The 22,773-nt window shown below is 33.0% G+C and overlaps 1 non-coding gene across 1 annotated transcript; it reads right to left on the reverse strand.

The window, feature by feature from the left end:
- Positions 1 to 708: 708 nt before the first annotated feature.
- Positions 709 to 815, reverse strand: LOC124899860. The gene has a single exon (XR_007057423.1). It is a non-coding gene; the product is annotated as a small nucleolar RNA R71 (small nucleolar RNA).
- Positions 816 to 22,773: the final 21,958 nt, after the last annotated feature.

Raw genomic sequence — 22,773 nt, forward strand, 5'->3', positions numbered from 1 at the left:
TTTAGCTCGAGATGGCCACTTTATTAATGGTAAGATCACATAACTTGAGTGTGTGGTAGGATGAAACAAGTTTTGTCACTTTTGTCGAGGACTTGAAAATTCAACCTTCTATTTTTTGTGTTGCTATTTTATTTGATAAGTGCTGGCGACGTTGTTTGAGATACTGATCTTGCAGGTACATGTATCAATCTCAAGTAAGCTGGAAAGGAAAAGAAAATTGGTCGAACCATATCCCGAACAAAGTTACAGTTACACCACTTGAGGAGAGAAGCAACACTTCTATATCCCATCTCATTACAGGGCATAGTTATTCCTGTAGTCATGGCTGAAGATCAACTAGTCCATAAGATAGTGCATAAAATAGAAATATAACTCGCAACTAATGTCACCTCTAGCATCCATAAATCAAAACCTAGAGGTAGATTTAAGCCGAAGTAGAACATGGTGCAATTATTACACAACTATGAAAAATTCACAAGCCTTTCATAAATGGATCCACAGGTTCATCTATAGAAGTTCTTGGAGATCAGTGACACTTTTATTTCCACTGGAGTGTCTACAGATTATGTGAGGCTCACTCTCTTCCCGTTCTCAATATTGGGGGAAGTGAAGAAATAGTTATAGGAAGAACCTTTAAATTCCATTACTACTTAGGATGACTTGGCAAAGAAATTCATCTTCTAGTTCTTTCTGTCCGACAAAAATACAAGGTTGAGGAGTGAGATCTTGAGTTTCAAAAAAAATCCAGATTAGAATCTCTATCATGCATAAGAGCGATTCAATTTTTTTCTCAGAGATTGCTCGCATCACCAATAGAGCAACAAGGTATTAGCTCATACTTTTGTTGAAGGACTTCACCATAATACAAAACTTTTGCTAAATTCAGCTACAGGTGGTTAGACTTTGAAGAAAACCTATCATTAACTATATATTCTCCTGAATTGAATTGTACAAAGTAATCTTGAATGGTGGGGTGACATGTCTACATATACAGTGCAGAAGCCTGTAGGTATGATTGAGGCAGATAGTGTCACAACATTGGCTGGAAAATTAGCATCCTTTCAAAACCAAATGATGGCATAATTCAGTAATTTGAGTATGAATTAACCTCAGGACTAAGTTAATTTTATGGGGAATTCACATAAGGAATATCCAAACAATTGTAATGCCTACAACCGCAATTGGCAGAGTTAACCCAATTACTCAAGGGGGAATAATCAATTTCAAACTCAGTAGTTTCAGCAGTAGCAGAGCATAATAAATAATACTTAGGAAAGTAACATATAAGAGACTTTGAAATCATCCAGACCAACCATAAACAAAAGACTATATGAAAATATTAACAACTAGCCCAGAAAATTTTAGAGATATAGTTGGGCCAGCTGGCTCAAGAGTAGAACACAAGACCTCAAGTGTGTTTGCCTAGTGATATAGAAAATCCAAAGTAAGTGATGGAATTCACTTTGAGGAGTAGTAGAGACCTTATTGAATGACCTTTAAAGAAAAATCATGAGGTGCGGGCAGAGTTGATTCCACTTCAAATAGATGAGAAGCAAGTGGCAGCCAAAGAAGCTGAAAATTTGGGGAAGTCTGAGTACCCAAAAAAAAAAAGGCAACTGAGCATACACCAGAGAGACCAGTACCATTGTTCCCTTACAATCTTAAAAAGGGTTAGGAGTATGGTTGCTTTAAGAAGTTTGTTGATATACTCAGAGAACTTCATATAAATCTTCCCTTCTTAGATATTTTATAGGGAATGCCAAAATTCATGAAGTACTTGAAAGTTGTAATCACAAATAAGATGAAGAAGGGTGACATTGAGATGGAAGAACTTATAGAGGAGTGCAGTTAAGTGGTGATATTCTCAGAGTTTCACCCTCCCAATATAAATTGGTGAAAGTGATGTAGTCCATGATTTGAGTGATTTGGGGGCGAGCATAAATTTGATTCCCCTATTAGTGTCAATACTCTAGGCAAACAACCGTGACTATGTTGAGTGGTGTTCCAAATAGCGAACAGAGCAAGAGTGGTTCCCAAAAGAATTATAGAGAATGTTCTCATTAATATTGACAAGTTGATTACTTCTACTAACTTTATTATTCTTGATTATTATGCATATAACCAGGTACCAATCATACTAGGACATCCATTCTTGGCAATTACAGGAGAATGGATAGCTGTGAGAGAGGGCACTTTAAACATGAGGTTAAAAAATGAAGAGGTAGTCTTTAAAGTGTATAATGCACTCAATACACCCTCACACTACAAATATTTGTACATGATCATAGATATGGAAGTAGATAAGTATGGGGTGAAAGAGTTCAAACCTCTATTTACCTATTTGGACACTCTTATGAGGTTGCTTGAAACAACAATTAAGCAGAAAATTGAGAAAACTAAAGAGGAGCCTGAAAAAGTAAGTGTGGAAAAAGCTACAGACCTTGAGAGGAAGCACTCAAAAGGTCAAAAAAGAATAGGAAAACAGGATCCTAGTAAAAGGAAAATGATAAGATACTATGGTTGCGAGTCATGATATGATTCGTGTCGCGATGGTAAATTAAGCGCTGCTTAGGAGGAAACCTAAGTTAAGGTAGTTATTTTTATTTTCATAGTTTTTTTTTTATATAATATCACCTTTGGTTGTTTTGTTTTGTGTTAATAGGTTAAGGAAAGTCTGAGTACCGGAGGTCTTAGCTATGGCAAAAACTGAGTGTTAGATCCATCTGACCTCTTTAATGATCACAATACTAATAAGGTAGGGCTAGATGCCTTTAGGAGTCTTTCTAAACTTATTATTGATTTATACCTTGGGGATAAACTGTGATATTATGCCTGGGGTGGGGAATCTTTCAATGGTTTAGGGTGAAGTATTTCTGTACGATTTTTATTTTTATTTATTCTCTGGTTTGTGACCAAATTTTTTAAAAAAATCACAAAAAGAATTTTCTCTTTGTTTATTTTAAATTTTTGTTATTGTTTTTTGAGTAGAAGCACACTTCATCCATCCCTTGGTTTCTTTTTTGTTTTTTTTAGGGGGAGCTCTTTCAACTAAGTATCTCTTTTTTATTTTTAGGAATAATTTTAAAATTTTTGTCATTAGGAATAAATGATACGTTCTTTCTAAGTGCTATGTATGACTACATTATGCAAGTTGATTTTGAATGTTAAAGCATGGAAAATGAGTTAACTAACTATTTTTGAGACACCTAGGCTCATTTATATGACTCTTGAGTGATGTTGGCTTAGTTTTGAATTCTTGCTATTGCTTGGTCGAGAGTCTATAGAGATCCTACTTGATTTGAGCAAGTGCCATATGTGAGTGAGGATTTTGTTACATTTTCTATTGCATATTGATGTTTAGAACTTTCCTGGTGTATTTTCAAAGCTAAACAAAGAATGTTGGTAAGATATGATATAGACATTTTTTGATAGTCATGTTTTATACTTGCTTTATCTACTTTTTCTGCGTGACCTCAGTGAGTCCTATTGAGTTTTTAACCTATTATTTATTAGTCTCATATGTAACTTATTTCCTTTCCTTCAATTGACCATAATTTGATTCAAAGCTCATAAGCACTTTAGTTAACAAATTAAGAGGCCAAGGATTGTAAAATTAAAGAAGGAGATAGTGAAAGTGAAGCCCTAATGGTATCTATTGGTGTATTGAAAAAACTTATGTGTCGTGGTTAGGAGTAATATAATAAAAATAAAAATTAATCAAAAGTGAATCATTGCATAAATAGAAACTACTACCAACTTAATATGTGTAAACAAGTTTAAAAGGATGGGAAAAAATAGAAGAGAAATGGAGAGATAAAAGTGATGAAAAATTAGTTGGTTAGAGAGGAGTTCAATGTTATGTGTGATGTATTAAAGCACTTAGGGAAGATAGTCAATATTACTGGCCAAAATCGTTCCTACCCATTACTTAGTCTATATTACAATATATTACAATCATTAAAGTCCTACTTGATCTTGAGTCGTGATATTCTGATGTTATTGGAGTACTACACTAAGGGAAAGCTTATGGCTCATCTTGTATGACATTTAAATTCTTTGTGAGAGTAAGTGAAATTTGATTCTTACACCCATTCTTGTGCTAAAGTACGTATTTGTGAGTGAATACGAGTGACTCTCTTGTGGCGAGGGCGCATGTTTTATGATGGTTAGATGATTTATATGATGCATTTTTTGAGTAATATGCATGAGTTTTTTAACTTGGCAGAGTCAATTCTTGATGTTTGTATATTTTGAAGTAGTGCTCATGAGTTTTCAATTGCAATAAAAATGCTTAATTAGGAACATGTTATTCACATAGCCATTGTAGTTCTAATTTGAGTGTCTTAGTTGTAGTAAGGATGTTAGAGTCTCCCTTGAGTATGCTTAGTGTAAAGAGTTTTTCGAGGAAGAACAAGGTTTAAGGGTGGAATGTTGATCTTAGGCATTTTTATACACCTAAGTGTCATTATCTATGTGTGCTTAGCCTAGTTTTGAAGACTTATTGATATTCTTAAAGAGTCATTAAGGGAGTAATTGTGTATTTATATGTTGAAGAACATGTTGATAGTTCTTAAGGTGCATTTGAAAAAAGTTAAGAATCACAATGATCAAATAAAGCCTAGATGAGAAAACTAGTGGTACTAGCTTGAACTATGCTTGTTCTACTGTACTTTGATGAGCTTTATTATGTTGTATGAATTAATACTTGCTATATGATGATTTATGAGATCATTGATGATGTTAGAGCAATGTCGGGAAGCAAAACAAGCTTAAATAGAGTTGAAAAGGCATCTACAAAGTGCGGGACTTGAAGGCAAGTGGTAGATTACACTACAAAGGAAAATTGGCATTTGAAATATTAGAGTGTGCCATGCTCACTAAGATCTACGATTAGAGCATGGCACGCCTTTGGCATAAAAAGTGAATGGCACATTCCAGTGAGGGTGTGCGATTAGAGTATGGAACACCCACAAACATCCGCAGTAAGGGAATTCCACATCCATGTGTATTTTCAGGTAAAAATCATCCTACACTATAAATAGAACATTTAGCTTCGGTTCAAAACACCTCTAACAACTTTAGAAGAGAATAAATACACGAAGGAGGCTCTAAATAGAGATTTTCTTCTTTACTTTATTTCACTTATAGGTTTTATGCATGAATCCCATTAGAGTGAACCTTTGTATGACTATGAGTGGATAAACATCCTCATCCTAGTGTTGAGGCAACGAACATGAGTACTTAGCATTCAATCAAGTTAGTTTGAAGTTTATTATCATATTTGGTTGTTCATATATTCTTTTTATTACAATTCTATTAATCTGTGTCTTTTAGAATACATCTTTTTTTCTATTGTGAGCCTAAAAGAAGGAACATTAGATAAGAACATGGAATATGTGGAGTGAGTTCTTCTTTTTAAAATCAATTAAAGATAGGATTCATGGTTAGGATATAAATATACCTAATTTGTCCTATTTGGTTCAAATCAGGGATGAAATACAAATTCGTTTAAATTTGTTCTGACATCCCCACTCAATGATGTAGTTGTGGGGATAATTTAGATAGACGATTAGAGGCTCAGAAGACCATAATCATGTTATTAACCCCATAAATCAACAACTGAGACAGTTAACTTAACCGACAAGATTGTTTGACTTAGTATGATGGTTCAAATTTCCTTGACCCTAGATTTCTCCAAACTATTATTTCAAACACTTTACGTTCTCATTATGTTATTGTTGCATTTTAAATTCTCAAATCATCAATTTCTTTGGTTACAACTCGCACTTATTTAATATCATTAGTAACTTTAGAATTAGGTTGCTTGTTAAGAACCAAGTCCCGGAGGGATCGATATTCGGCTCGAGAGGGCCACTTTATTACTTGTACGACCACGTACACTTGCATGTGCATTAGGATGCAACATTTATGTATTATCAACAAGGCATATTTACACAAATAGGAGGAAACCAACATATATATCTTGTCACACTCCTTTTTTCGCCCGAGGGGATCGAGTCGAAGGGTTTCTCCAATTAAAGTGATAGTTTTGAATATGGATTATTTTATTTATAGAGTCTCCAGAGATGTCACACCCCTTTTTTTGCTCGGAGGGACGAGTCGAAGGGTTTTTCCAATTAAAGTGACGGTTTTGAATAGAGATTATTTTATTTATAAAGTCGCCACTTGGAATTGAGTTATGGTGTTTCAAGTCACCTTTTTGAATCCCTAATCAAAAGAAAATGACTCTTTTTATTGGTCTGCAAAAACAGAAGACCGGACAAGGAATTCTGTTGACCGAGGGGAAGGTGTGAGGCACCCCTCGAGTCCCGTGGTTCTAGCACGGCCACTTTATTGACTTGTACTTAACTTAGACTACTTCAATAAATTGTGTTAAGACCTAATTTTGCTCAATTTTATTATACTAAAAATAGCTACCTATGTCTTTTATGTCAAATAACTCGGTGGAAATTAATTCTAGAAAAATATTCTCCAAAGTGCATTATTGCATCCTTGAATTTTAAATGTCTTGAAAAGTTGTGTACGCCGCATTCTTAATTGAGACGAATATTTTTGAACATGCCTAAAAATTACCTAGTGTTAAAGGCGTTGATTTATAAAAATCGAGAATATTTTTATTGATTTTATCTTCTTATTTTATCTCACTTTATTTCTTAGTATTTAATAGCATATTGCAAAAGAAATAAAAAAAATCTTTCAAATAACATGTCTAGTCGTATTATGACCTTACTTATTGTGAACAAGAAAACAAACAAATACCTTGCATTCAATAATTTAAATACAATTAAATAAACCGTATATAAATTCACCGGAGAAAACAGAAGTTGTATTATTTAAAATCATACACCACCTTTTTAATCTTGAATGAACATTTTTTAAATTTAACTTATAAAGAACATAGAAATAATTTAAAACAATAACTAAAGATACACACTTAATTACACATAATAACATTTTTATTGTTATTATTTTTTTTTTTATTAATACATGTCAATGTTTTCTAAAAAAATAAAAAATTGCAGAGTTAACTGTAAAAATAGAATTTTTATTTGATCTTAAACCATTCCAAATATATATCAATGAGAATGAGAAAACAGATTTGGATATAACTACTTCACAGATCAATGCAGAGAACAATACTAGTAGCACTTAAAATCCTAATAATAATAATAATAATAATAATACTAATAATAATAATAATAACAACTTTCATCATTTGTCAAAAAGAAAAACTTATAATTCATGAATAGGAGTAAGCAACTTCAAAACAACAGATCAGTGTGTTTGTGCATTTTTTATTATTATTTTTTTTCAAGCAAATTTATATGTGAGTATATAGGGCAGTATTCCTTTTTTTTCTTCTCTTTCTTTTGCAATTATAGAGAATAAATAAATTTACACAAACAAGCAAATTTATATACACAAAAATCTCTACACGGAATTATTTACATAGTAGTGAGGAGTTTTTATCTAATACAAAAATATGAACATATACTGTAATAATAATTTTGAAAATCCCCTTTTTATTATATTATCCAAATGACAACTCTGGAGATATATAACAATAAGTGAATAAACACCATTTCAACATTTTCATACATGCTTTTTCACAATCAAATTCATAATATAAATGGTACACGATCAAAGAAGAACCTGAAGGATATGAATTGAATAAAAGGTGAGAATATCGTATCTGAAAACTTCAACGTAATTCCAACTTCAATGACTGATTTTTCCCTTTACCCACCTTTCGCTTTGGTTTTTATTTGATACTAATTTTCTAATTTGTTTTTTGATACAGTGTAAAAATCTGATAGATAATGTACGTATGTTTCTTGGGGTTGGGGAGTCCTTTAATAGAAGGATTTTGGGGGGAATAGTTTAGGTAATTTAGGATTTAAATTTTGAATTTCTTTTTATAAATAGGTTAGTGATCTCATTTTTTAATAAATAAATAAATTATATAAAAATAAATAATACTAATAATAATAATAATAAAAAATACTAACTAATTAATTTTTATACTTAAGAAAAATAGAAAAAAATATAACTAATTTAAAATAAAAATATAATTAATAGAAAATAAAATTACTTGCTTATTTATAAAAATCTAAATTAAAAAAAAATTGTATTGTCTTTTTTAAAAAAAATCTTAAAGTGTAACTTTATTTTTTTTGAATTTTTTTTAAACGAAATCTACTAAAAAAACATTAAATAAGAACTAAAGATAATATTTTGATATAAAAAAATATTTAATGTAAAAGTAAATAGGTCAAAATTCAGGAGGGTCAAAAATCACGTGTCTACGTTTTGCCCCTCTTTGTGTGAAGTCTTGAAGAGTTTTCATACAAAGAAGTAGGCAAAGAAAGAATTTTTGATCCTCCGATTATTTGAAAAATGAGGATAAAAATAAAATAAAAGATGTGACCGAGTCCTGATTTTGGACCGCCTATATATCCTGGATTTTAAGGAAATCAGGTCACATGTAGTTCAAAGGTAAGAAGTGAGAAAAAGAGATAAAGGCCGAGTAAGATTCCGTCGAGCATCTGGTTTCCAACTTTCTGCTTTTACATTGAAATGACTAACAAAAAATAAAATGAAGATACAAGCGAAAGATCCTATCTATGCTACTTTTTTGGAATTTTTACTTAAATCTTCATGACTTCTCAAATGGTGAGATAGTAGTTATTCCTAGTTGAACGTGAAACACGAAATGTTCTTTCTTGTTAGCTTTTGACATTAGAGAGGAACTTGATAATTCATTTATTCTTCGAGCTTTCCTCTGACTTGAACTTGACAATCTTTACACTATTCTTCAGGCGGACTCCTGAACTTGTGACTGATAATGTTCACTCTGTTCTTCAGGAAGGCTCCTGGACTTATAATTTCTTTACCCTGTTCTTCAGGCGGACTCCTAAACTTATAATTTCTTCATCCTATTCTTCAAGCCCACCCGGTTCTTCAGGCGGTCTTCTGGACTTACAATTTCTTCACCCTATTCTTCAGGCGGGCTCCTGGACTTCTTTTTTTTTCTTCACCCTGTTCTTCAGGCGGGCTCCTAGATTTTTTTTTCTTCACCCTATTCTTTAGGCGATCTCCTGTACTTCCTTTCTTCTTTCACCCTATTATTCAGGCGGGCTCCTGGACTTACAATTTCCTTACTCAATTCTTCAGGCGAGCTCCTGACTTGTTACTTCTTCACCCTGTTCTTCAGGCTGGCTCCTGGACTACCTTTTTTCTTCACCCTATTCTTCAGGCGGGCTCCTGGACTTCCTTTTTTCTTCACCCTGTTCTTCAGGCGGGCTCCTGGACTTTCTGGACTTCTTTTTTTTTCTTCACCCTGTTCTTCAGACGGGCTCCTAGATTTTTTTTTCTTCACCCTTTTCTTTAGGCGATCTCCTGTACTTCCTTTCTTCTTTCACCCTATTATTCAGGCGGGCTCCTGGACTTACAATTTCCTTACTCAATTCTTCAGGTGAGCTCCTGACTTGTTACTTCTTCACCCTGTTCTTCAGGCTGGCTCCTAGACTACCTTTTTTCTTCACCCTATTCTTCAGGCGGGCTCCTGGACTTCCTTTTTTCTTCACCCTGTTCTTCAGGCGGGCTCCTGGACTTTCTTTTTTCTTTACCCTGTTCTTCAGGCAGGCTCTTAGTCTTCCTTTTTTCTTCACCCTATTCATCAGGCGGGCTCCTGGACTTCCATTTTTCTTTACCCTGTTCTTCAGGCGGGCTCCTAGTCTTCCTTTTTTCTTCACCCTGTTCTTCAGGCGGGCTCCTGGACTTCCATTTTTCTTCACCCTGTTCTTTAAGCGGGCTTCTGGACTTTCTTTTTCTTCACCTCATTCTTCAGTCGGGCTCCTGGACTTTCTTTTTTCTTCACCCTGTTCTTTAGGCGGGCTCCTAAACTTACAATTTCTTCACCTTGTTCTTCAGGAAGGCTCCTGGACTTTCTCTTTTCTTCACCCTGTTCTTCAGGTGGGCTCCTGGACTTCCATTTTTTATTCACCCTGTTCTTTAGGCGGGCTCCTGGACTTTCTTTTTCTTTACCCTATTCTTCATGCGGGCTCCTGGACTTCCTTTTTTCTTCACCACGTTCTTTAGGCAGTCTCCTGGACTTTCTTTTTCTTCACTTTATTCTTCAGGCGGGCTCCTGGACTTCCTTTCTTCTTCACCCTATTCTTCAGGTGGGGTCCTGGACTTATAATTTTTTTACCCTATTCTTTAGGCGGGCTCCTGGGCTTTCTCTTTTCCTTACCCTGTTCTTCAGGAGAGCTCCTGACTTGTTACTTCTTCACTCTATTCTTTAGGCGGGTTCCTAGGCTTACAATTTTTCTTTACCCTATTCTTCAGGCGGGCTCCTGGACTTCCGGCATTGTATGTTGTAGTCATAACTCTTGCATTAACAGAAGTATGAAATTGCATCCTTTATTTGAAAACTTTCTGTTTCTATTTCAAATAAAACAAAGATAAATTGTGAGTTTTAAAAACACGTGGTGGTTGGTTTATGGTATTTGGCTCTTGAATTGACTGTTCTTGCACTTTCTATGCTAAACTCCTTTTCATTCCTTGATTGATATCCATTGACTTGTCATACTTCTGACCGAAAATTCTGACTACTAATACTCTCAACTCAAAATATATTTCTCTTGTATAATATCTCAGGATTTAACTTTTCATACACCTTTTATCTTTCAACGAGCCAAAAATCGTCAAATCACGATCATTCTGAGTACTTTATTTTACTTTGACATGTTGTCTTTGTACATCGACCCTTTGTCTTGATTTTTACCATTAAAGAAGTTGGTAGTAAGTTTGAAGTTATTTCTCATTTGACCTGAAGGATTTGAATAAAAAACATATACAAAACAACAAAATTTTTCGTTTAATGATAAGGACACAAAAATTCAAAAATCAAAATAAAAAGAAAAAGTAAAAGATAATAGGCATCTCTTTTTCAAAACCAAAAGAAAAATTTATCTGAATGTGGAAACCGATTTGGGTAATTTTGACATGCATTTTGAATCAAACAACTAGATTTACCCACACTAATCATTACAACTTTTTCCTACTTATTAAACTTGAAATCTTGAGCTTTGTTCCTTCTGGATAACAACCCTCTTTCATCTAATGGCACCTCGATTTTTTTTAAAAAAAAATAACACCCAAAAATATGAAATATCATGCACCCATAAGATGTTAACCCTTGAAATTCTCAAAGATTGATCTGAAGGTCTTTCTTTGGTTATAACTTGGCTTTTGGATAGGGTTAGAAAGAAAGGGCGGCATGAGGCTCAAAAATTACATAACATTGGGTAAAGCATACAACTTTTGAAATTGACTCTATTCAGGAAATAAACTTTTGCCCCAATTTTATTTCAATCTGGGTAACTTAAATTTTCTTTCGGTTGGACCGAACCTTGGAGTAGGGCTGCCTACGTATCTTTTCATAGCAAGAATCAAGTCAAACATAGTTCATGATCGTCATTCTTTTGCTTTTTTCATTTTTCTTTTTGAATGGAACTTTGGCTCACTTGTTTTTCTTTTCTTTGATTCTTCTCTCAATCCTTAAAAACGGAAGAACATAACATGCAATTTGAGGGTGAAACATGAGATCATACATATCTTTTCAACATTAACCTTCACTAAGAACGTTCACATGTGTCAATTCTATCATGCTTATGAAACATACAAGTCCACTTGTGTTGTACTTTCTCCACGCGAATGACTTATGTCTCTTTGGGAGCTAACTTTCTTTCATTTTTCCCTGACGATGGAGATTATATATCCTCTAATTGATCCCATTCAAAATGCTTGAATAAGATTTTCTAATTGATGATCAAGTCATTTTTTATTTGTAAAGCGATTGCTCCAATTTCATCTATATTGTGATTTGACTTATTCTCAAACTGTTTGAAATCTTTTGCTTATATGCTCAAGTACTTTCTCTTCATCGTATTAAACCTCTTTATTCATTATTTCATAATTAGATTGGATTTTAAAATCAGATTGATAATTCTTCATACATGTCATATCATTAAAATCGCATAGAAAGAATTGTATAATAGAAAATATTTAAGTAAATATTAGACACAAAATAAAATAAAGGGAATTCATGTTTCATTAAAAAACAAAGATAGACAAAGTTTTAACCTAAAATACCAAGGTAAAAATCTGAATTACAACCCTAGAACGATTCAAATTGCAAAAAGACAAACAAACGAACTACCAAGATTCCTTTATAGTAGGGAGAGGAGTGACCTCCCAATTGTTAAGCTTGACATCTTAGCCACTAGTTTGCTTATCAGCATGACTAGAACTTCCACCACTGTCCAACATATTTTCTTCAATAAATAAATTCTGGATTCCCATTCTGAACTCATTATTTCCCACGTATTGTGCATTATCATGTTTTGATGAAGGATCCCGTGTGACGCTCCTAGTGTCAATGTTTTGCACTACAATCATTTTTTCTTAAATCATCCTTTCTATTTCTCTTTTCAAGCACGACAATCCTCAAACTCTGACCCTGAATATCAGAATGATAAACAAATCATACATGAGGATCAAAATTTCTTGAATGTAGATCAGGAGTACACTCAAGGAGTGATTATGTCCAACTTTCTCAATCTCTAGAATAAACTGGCATACGACTCCTCAATTGGTGTAAAATTATTCTTTGACTTTCTCCTCTTTGCAAACTCCGGCCTTGATTAAAACTTGGACTTAGAAGTTCTTTGATAAATATGTGGGGGTCCAGGATGATGTTGAGGAACCGGTGCATGCCATTGCGGATAAGAAAATGGATAAGCATATAACTGTGCATTGTTTACAGGATATTGAGGAAGTGGAATGAAATATCTTTGATTTTGCTAAGAGGAAACTTGTTGCATGTGAGCATATGAATTTGATGTGTAAGATTGGGATTAAGACTGACAATATTGCTGAGTTGGACCTTTTGCTCTGCTTTGCCCATGTAACGACAATAGGTACATTTTCCTTTTACTTCCCCTTTGTCCCTCTCAATTGATGGCAATATCATCCCAAGGGTTTTACAGAATCCTCATACCCATCATGTTTCTCACATTTTGATATCTTAAGGCTTGGAGAAAGGTTAACACTTGAAGACATGTCTCCGTCTTTATATGCAACATTTTCATAATTTGCAATTCCCTGAGAATTTTTTTTAGCCTTTTCTGTACTCTTCATTTTTCTAGCCATTTTCTCTTGCTCTTCTGTCATGTCAGACTTCTTAGTAAGAAATTTTGATCGTCCAACTAACATAGATATGGGCTCAAGAGTATAATAGTAATCATCAAGAGTGTTGAACATCAACTTACTAGCAGATTGGGGAGGCACAATTGCCAGATCAAAAGCTAAAGTGGAAACCTCAGTAGAGGGTGGAGCAATAGAAGCAGAGACTATAGGTGGTTCTATCGATTTGCTAGATTTATATTGAAGATCTAGAGAATGGGTGATTGAAACATTGAGATTTTTTTGGCTTGGAATAGATTCTGGGGCATGTTGTGGCGCATAACCAACAGCAGAAAACTGACCTTGCAATTTTGGTGAAAAACTCAAGGTATTTGTAGGGTCAATAGTGGAAAATAGCAGATGAGGCATCCCACTAGCCCAAGCTCGATTGATTTCCAACATTTGTTGCCTCAAACTCACAATCTCTTGTTTTAACCTCTCATTTTCCTGACTCTTTGTCTGATCCATGTTTTTACTTTCTATATTCTTGCTGGACATGACTCTTTTTCCTGAATTTGGTGTACTATGAGGGACCAGCCAAAATACCACACACCAACCACCTTAAATTAACTGTATAAGAAATAACAAAGGCGTTTGAATGCAATATTTTTTCAAAAACTCTTTTTCTTTTATCTTCTTTTTAAAAAGATCATCAAACCCCAGAAGGGATGCCTACGTATCTCACTAAGATGAGAATCAGGTGTGCACAGTTCTCAAAGCTGGAGATATAAAGAAACACATTTTCTTGTAATTTGAGAAATGAGAAAGATTTTATTATTATTATTATTATTATTATTATTATTATTATTATTATTATTATCTTTTTTGAATTTAAAGATAATGATAAAAACAAATTTTTTATATTCAAAAATAAATTAATTTATTTTTATATACAGATCGAAAACTCTCATTTTTATTTGTTTAGAAGGAAACACAAATAATTTTTTTTTAATTCACTGAATCCATGAAGGACTGCCTACGTATCTCACTAAGATGAGAATAAGGTGCTCGTAGTTCTTGAAAATTGGAGATACGAAGAAATATACTTTTTTTAAATAAAGAAAAATTTATTTATTTATTAAATAATATATTTTTTCATTTTTGAAAACAACTTTTTTTTTAGTTTAAAAGGAAAGACAACCATTTTTCAAAAGATCACCGAATCCATTGAGGACTGCATACGTATCTCAATAAAATGAGAATCAGGTGTGCGTAGTTCTTGAAAATTATGTCGTACAAAATTTAGCCTCAAGATCCCTAAAGGTTCAGGGCTATTAAGATTTATATATATTTTTTATTTTGTAAAACTTAGCCTCATGATCCCTAAAGATTCTGGTCTATATATATATAAATTGAACTTGAGAATAAGAAAAATAATTATGAAAGTAATCCGATTTTCAAAACATTCCCTAATAAATCTAGGAATATTTTTTCAAAAGATAGGGTTGTACCCCGAAAAAGGCTTCCTATGTATCTCAATTAAGAGTGAGAATCAAACCCTCGTAGTTCATGAAGATAGTAAAACTATGTTACTATAGATTTAAATTTTTTCCTTTCTTTTAAAAATAAAATTTTTCTTTGAACAAAAATGATTCACTAAATGTGAGGATAAATTAATCTCTTGCATTTTAAAGTTGCCTAAAGCCGATCAACAAACAAACAGCCTTCCAAACAAATGTCAAAGAGCACGTAGGATGCATATGTTGGTCTTTATAATGTAGGTCACCTATCCTAGACAGACTCGGCCCCTGTGCCGAGTCCCGCTAAGTCAAATGTATATGATGCAAATAAAGCGGTACGTAATAGGGATAACCAGATTCTGAGTTTTTAGTTCTTCTAAGTTTAAGACTAATAGGGATAGGTGTCTAGATTGGCTTATCCGAGTGGACACTCGAGCCAGGGAGGGACAACTTGGTCGGTAGCAGGGCAACACCGCCTTCATTGCCGATCCAAACCCCGCCTAACATGTGTGACTATATCCTTCACCAGGTGCCTTGACACTCCAGCTATCTAAAAAAAAAGTAGGATTCATGCGTTGGATTCCTTCTATCCTATTTCAGAGACTCAGTAGCACATAAAGCCAACAAATTAAATATCAACAATAATTAAAGTAAGTATAAGTCAATATAAAAAACTCGAATTCTTATTAATCCTCAACAGAGTCGCCAAAGATGTCACACCCCTTTTTTGCTCGAGGGGATTGAGTCGAAGGGTTTTTCCAACTAAAGTGACAGTTTTGAATAGGAATTATTTTATTTACAGAGTCGCCAGAGATGTCATACCCCTTTTTCCGCTCGGAGGGACGAGTCGAAGAGTTTTTCCAATTAAAGTGACAGTTTTCAATAAGGATTATTTTATTTACAGAGTCGCCACTTGGAATTGAGTTATGGTGTTCCAAGTCACCTTTTTGAATCCCTAATCAAAAGGAAATGACTCTTTTTATTGGTCTGCAAAAACAGAAAATCGGATAAGGAATTCTGTTGACCGAGGGGAAGGTGTGAGGCACCCCTCAAGTCCCGTGGTTCTACCACGGTCTCTTTATTGACTTTTACTTAACTTAGACTACTTCGATAAATTGTGTTAAGGCCTAATTTCACTCAATTTTATTATACTGAAAATAGCTACCTATGTCTTTTATGTTAAATAATTCGGTGGAAAATTAATTCTAGAAAAATATTCTCCAAAGTGCATTATTGCATCCTTGAATTTTAAATGTCTCGAAAAGATGCGCACGCTGCATTCTTAATTGAGACGAATATTTTTGAACGTGTCCCAAATTTCCTAGCGTAAAGGCGTTGATTTCTAAGAATCGAGACTATTTTTATTGATTTTATCTTCTTATTTTGTCTCACTTAATTTCTTAGTATTTAATTCCATAATAAAATTGCAAAAAAAAAAATAAAAAAAATCTTTCAAATAACACGTCTAATCGTATTATGACCTTACTTATTGTGAACAAGAAAACAAATAAATACCCTGCATTCAATAATTTAAATATAATTAAATAAACCGTATATAAATCCATCGGAGGAAACGAAAGTTGTATTATTTAAAATCACACGCCACCTTTTTAATCTTGAATGAACATTTTTGAAATTTAGCGTATAAAGACCATAGAAATAATTTGAAAGAATAACTAAAGATACACACTTAATTACACATAATAACATTTTTATTTTTATTATTATTATTATTATTATTATTATTAATACATGTCAATGTTTTAAAAAAAAAAATTGCAAAGTTAACTGTAAAAATAGAATTTTAATATGATCTTTAACCATTCCAAATATACATCAATGAGAATCAGAAAACAGATTTGGATATAACTACTTCAAAGATCAATGCAAAGAACAGTACTAGTAGCACTAAAAATCCTAAAAATAATAATAAAAACTTTAATAATTTGTCAAAAAAAAAAACACTTATAATTTATGAATAGAGTAAGCAACTTCAAAACAATAGATCAGTGTGTGTTTGTGCATTTTTTATTATAATTTTTTTTCAATCCGTTCTTTCCGTGTGCATGGGTTTTGCATGTGTTCAATGTGTGTATGTAAGAAAATACAAAAAAAATATAAAATGGAGGGATCTCCTGTAGAGTGAAGTACATGTGAGTATATATGTCAGTATCCCTTTTCTTTTCTTCTCTTTCTTTTGCAATTATAGAGAATAAATAAATTTACACAAACAAGTAAATTTATATACACAAAAATCTCTACAAGGAATTATTTACATAGTAGTGAGGAGTTTTTATCTAATACAAAAATATGAACATATACTGTAATAATAATTTTGAAAATCCCCTTTTTATTATATTATCCAAATGACAACTCTGGAGATATATAACAATAAGTGAATAAACACCATTTCAACATTTTCATACATGCTTTTTCACAATCAAATTCATAATATAAATGGTACACGATCAAAGAAGAACCTGAAGGATATGAATTGAATAAAAGGTGAGAATATCGTATCTGAAAACTTCAACGTAATTCCAACTTCAATGACTGATTTTTCCCTTTACCCACCTTTCGCTTTGGTTTTTATTTGATACTAATTTTCTAATTTGTTTTTTGATACAGTGTAAAAATCTGATAGATAATGTATGTATGTTTCTTGGGGTTGGGGAGTCCTTAAATAGAAGGATTTTGAGGGGAGTAGTTTAGGTAGTTTAGAATTTAAATTTTGAATTTCTTTTTATTTATTTTCTTATAAATAGGATAATGATCTCATTTTTAATAAATAAATAAATAAATTATATAGAAATAAATAATACTACTAATAATAAAATAAAAAATATTAACTAATTAATTTTTATACTTAAGAAAAATAGAATAAAAATATAACTAATTTAAAATAAAAATATAATTAAGAAAAATAAAATTACTAGCTTATTTATAAAAATTTAAATTAAAAGAAATTTTTTTTTTGTATTATCTTTTTTAAAAAAATTCTTAAAGTGTAACTTTATTTTTTGATTTTTTTTAAAAATAAATATACTAAAAAAAATTAAATAAGAACTAAAGATAATATTTTTACATAAATAAATATTTAATATAAAAAAAAATAGGTCAAAACTCGGGAGGGTCAAAAATCAGTTGTCTACAATCACCATGAGATCGTACCAGACTACATGTCTTTAAGATTAGTTAATGTTTAACTTATTCTCAGCTTGCTGAATATGCAAAATGTTAAATGAAATATCAATTCCATTACATATTATTTGGTATAAGAAAACTACATTGGTAAGGAAAATTTAAATTCCAAGTTATTTCAATATAGTGGAAACACGCTATATTAGTGTAAACCATCTATATCACTTCTCCTTTGGAAGAAATTACAAGTCCTTCTATTGCAACCTTCATGACCAAATCGTCCACCAAAATTTGTACTTGATGAGTTTGTTTCATTAGATTGCTTGTGCCTTCTTTCCTTTGGCCTTCTCGATGGTCTTTGGTATTTTCATAGCAAGACAACTTCATCTTTAATTTCTTTAGGCACAATCCAATCCTTCATATCAGGCATCAAAATTATTTCTACTTCATATGTCTTGATGAGTGTTGCTGGTGTATAGTAATCAGATTAGGACGGTCCCATATCTTTTACGTGTTTGCTCTTCAAAACTACAATGAGGATATGATATCTTATCATGTTGAAACCTTCCACAATTGAATTTTTAATTCTCAAGGTCTACAATGTACCTTTGACCTCCAGCATAGACTGAATGGACATAATCTGATAAAGTCTTAACCAATCACAAAATACTAACAATCAGTGTACATATTCATAAAAATTTAAAATATCTTTATGTGTCAGAAAATAGGGAGTAACGTATCTGACATAGTACGGTCCCTATTAACATAGTTAAAACCCCAAATTATAATATATACAAGAATTGTCGGTGGTATCAGAACTGCAGACACTTTTAATATTTTTTTATGAATGCAAAACACTTGTATTGTAAAAACTATATTCATAAAATCATTCGATCAAATTTTGCACCTTTAAGAACTAGAATATATTCGAACCTCCTTTCGAATTTTGTCTATGTATATGATTCCCTTTCTCTATTTTTGCAATTCCACGCTCCAAATGGTATTTGCGACTGTTCTAGAAATCCTAAAATAGGCAATTCTCGAGCCTTTACAAGATATCCATTGTTTTTATTGGAGCATGAACTCTTGACCACTGTTCATAATCGACATTATATAAATAATCCTTTAATCTACGATCCACTTTGTCAACTTTATCCATAAGATAATCAAAATCATCTTTTCGATAAGCCTTAGCCATAGAGTGATATAAGCCTCTAAGCTGCTCTCTGCTCTACTTAAGTTTGTGAAAACATTCTTCCAATATGTCAAATTCATTCAAAATGAGGAACATTAGGTACAAAATGCTGACAGTCTTAATAATGCTTTTCATTCCAATTAGATACAATACACATATTCTCACACTCTCAAAAATTACTTTTAAACTACTTGAAAAACGACGTACATGAACATTCATTCCCAGAATCTACAACACCATATACTATTAGCAATATGCTAACTGGATCTTTGGTGCACTGGGCTACCCTTTTTTTTTAACCATGGTGTCCGAACTAACTTTGCGCACCTCTACTAAATCCAGAGGATACCTGATACCTTCCAACAATAGCTAATATAAGGCTAAGGCAGATGGGAAGACACCTCAAGCTTTCAAACTACTTCATTGACCGCTAGCCACACTCTCAGGTGCTCATTTTCTACATAATATTAAGTCATGAATATGTAACGACTCGCATTTTGGGCTAGAATGTAGACTGTCATTCCTACTCGTAAATATTCCAAAAGCCTCCCCATTGACTGAGTCTTGACGAGCATTTGAAATTTTGTTTGGATATTATTCCAGTGGCTCACCGTAATTGGGCCGCATTGCGGTAAGAATAGCGATGCAAAGTCCATCACATCGCGGTAGTGGCCAAATTGACATTTGTCCAATTCCAGTGGGTCATCGTGATTTCACCACGTTGTGGTGAACCCCAAAATAGCAATTGTCACAAACTAGTAAGTTACCACGATTTCACCGCATCATGGTGGGTAAGCAATGACACAATCATCGCGTCACAGTAAGCCTTAAAGACGGGATTAGTTCAGTAACTTTTAAGTTCAAGGGCAGTCTCATCTTTTTCCCTATAATTCCTTATCGTATTATTTGAGGATTAAAGCATTTTTAGGGTAGATTATGCCCATTTTTACTGAAAATTATCAAGAACAAAAGAACCCGAACCTCTCTTCCAAAGATCTAGAGCCTATATTCTATGTTCAAGAATTCAAGAAGAGTGTCAAGATTGGAGTTTCAATTCTCAAATTAAACTACTTAAGGTACGTCGGGTTTTTCCTAAACAACATTGGCATGGTGAAATTTTCTTAATCATATTTAAATGTTAGAAATTATGAATTTACAAAGGGGTTTGGATTTACAATTGTAATTATGCATTACGAAACCTTTTTGATAAAATTATTTTGGTCTTGAGGCCTTACCTTAAAATTGATTTTGTTAGTATATATATATGGTTTGAGTATTGAAACTTGGTTTAAGAACATGAAGATTTGTACTCCCTTTCTCGTTAAGAATTATTCGATTGCATATTAAGAAGCATGACATAAATGTCTCTACTATTATCTGTTGACTTGGTTTTGATGATGACTTAAAGAGAAGGCATCTTTCTTAATTACATAAATGAAAGTGATGATTTAAAGAGAATTTCATGATTTGTTACAAGATACTGGACCACCATGTGTTTGTGAATTGAATTGAGGATCTTTGACTCCGTTTCCATGAATTTCACTATACATATCCTCTTATACTATTTGATTAGTTTGGTGGTCTAAAAATAATATTTTGAAAGAGAAGACTGTAACATGATATTGTGTGGCTTAGATATATGACTTGCAAGTCTTGGTATGATGATACCAAAACAGATAATGCCATAACAGACTCAGAATAGAACATAAGTCAGATTTCATTCAGTTTTTCAGAATTTGATTTCAGAAAGAGGCATGTTTAGTAAAGGCTAAAAATGGTCTTAAGAGATATTAGGTGGTTAAACGACGAAGGCACGAGTTCAGATAACTCATTTCCCGAAACTGTGCTTTGTCGATACGGGTTATTATATCCCCAAGAGGGATTACACACTGGCCTAGTGACCTATGATGTATCAATATCAAAAACTTCTACTCTTGCGGTAAACTTGGGTTGAAGGCTTGGCCGCCGAGTTAAGGGCAGACTCTATATAGCCCGTGGGGTCGTAGAAATGTAGGGTGTACCACCTAACTCATAAGTAATACAAAGAATTGAATTGCATTGACAAGATTGTTTTATGATTATCAAAGATTTGCCCATGCATTTTAAACTATATCATGCATGATGTTTCATGACCTGCTCTCATTTAAATATATATATATATATATATATATATATATATATATATATATATATATATATACATTATTTTAGATTGCTTTGCATAATAGTATAATTGTATTGACTCCTTATATTTCAGGATCTGAGGCTCAATCTAGAGGTCCTGCTAAGCCATAGAGTTATTCAGATAGAAGTATGTAGTTCGTAAGCTTCTTTATTTCACAAGGCCTATTTCTTTCCAGATACTTGTTATTTACTTTGGTTTAGGTCTACTAGGGGGCTTGTCCCAGTTTTAGATAGTGTCACGACTCGAACTAGGGCCTGGCCATAACGGACATCCCAAACCATGAAGGTCCGGAACGTCCTTCTCTATCTGGTAATCATGCACAACATTCATATAATAAAACAAGATGCGGAAACATAATCTACTATAGAAACATGGTCAATTCTGAATTCAACATAAGTATGAAAACTGTAAATCAACTACATCTAAATAACATCTGACTTAGTCTGCAAAATCTCTACTACATCAAAATCTGACAACTATCTGAAACTGGGACAAGGCCCCCAGTAGACCAAAACTGAAATAAGTGACATAATCTGAAAAGACAGGCCTTCTGGAATAGAGAAGGCTCACCACTGCACAATCTAATCAGCTTTCTGAATTATCTACTGCTAATCTGGACCCCTAGAATGAGTCTCAGAACTTGAGAGGTAAGAGGGACAGGGTCAATACTGATGTACTGGTACTCATGGCATATCCAAAATAATCATTTATTATTCAACATATATGAGAGCAATTTAAAATAGTTCATAAGTGTATCATATAGTAAGAATTCACATGGGCATTTTAAAGACTATATAAATCATCTCAACTCTGATAAATCTGTGTTATTTCTGCGTTAGGTGGTATACCCTACAACTCTAAAAATTCCATGGGCTATATGGAAACTGCCATTAACTCGGCAACGAATTCCCCTACCCAAGTGTACCGCAAGGGTCAGAGTCTCTGAATCTACTACGCCACATGGCCGTCGCCAGCATATAAGAATAATCTACCCGTATCAGCAAATACGGTTTCATGCTAAGAGTTGCTTGAACTCGCGCCTTCTTTGGGTAACCACCTAACCCTCTTTAAGCCCCTTTTTTAAACTCTATCAAAACATACAGTCTCTGAAAACATACTCTGAAAATATGCTCTGAAAACATAATCTATTATGGCATAAATACATATAGTATTGTCATACCATTTACTTGCAAATCACATCTCTGAGCCATTATTAGTCTATCGTAAATCTCTATTTTCAAAACATAAGTTTTGGAACCACCATTTCAATAATTCAATTCAAAGAAGCTCTTTCTCAAACCTCATGTAAACACATGTAAGGAACTCATCTTTGTCAAGCATTTCAGTAGTACAGTACAAGATGGTCTAGTTAAAGTTCTCAATTCACATGCGATTCTTTATCTTAAACACAAGAACACATTTATATCAAGAAACACCCTCTCAACAATTTCAAATCATGCTCAAATGCTATAATATTGCGAAAACATCTTTCAAATCACAAAACCATAGTCTTTAATTCA

Source organism: Capsicum annuum, chromosome 6 (genome assembly GCF_002878395.1).
Source record: "Capsicum annuum cultivar UCD-10X-F1 chromosome 6, UCD10Xv1.1, whole genome shotgun sequence".
NCBI lineage: Eukaryota > Viridiplantae > Streptophyta > Magnoliopsida > Solanales > Solanaceae > Capsicum > Capsicum annuum.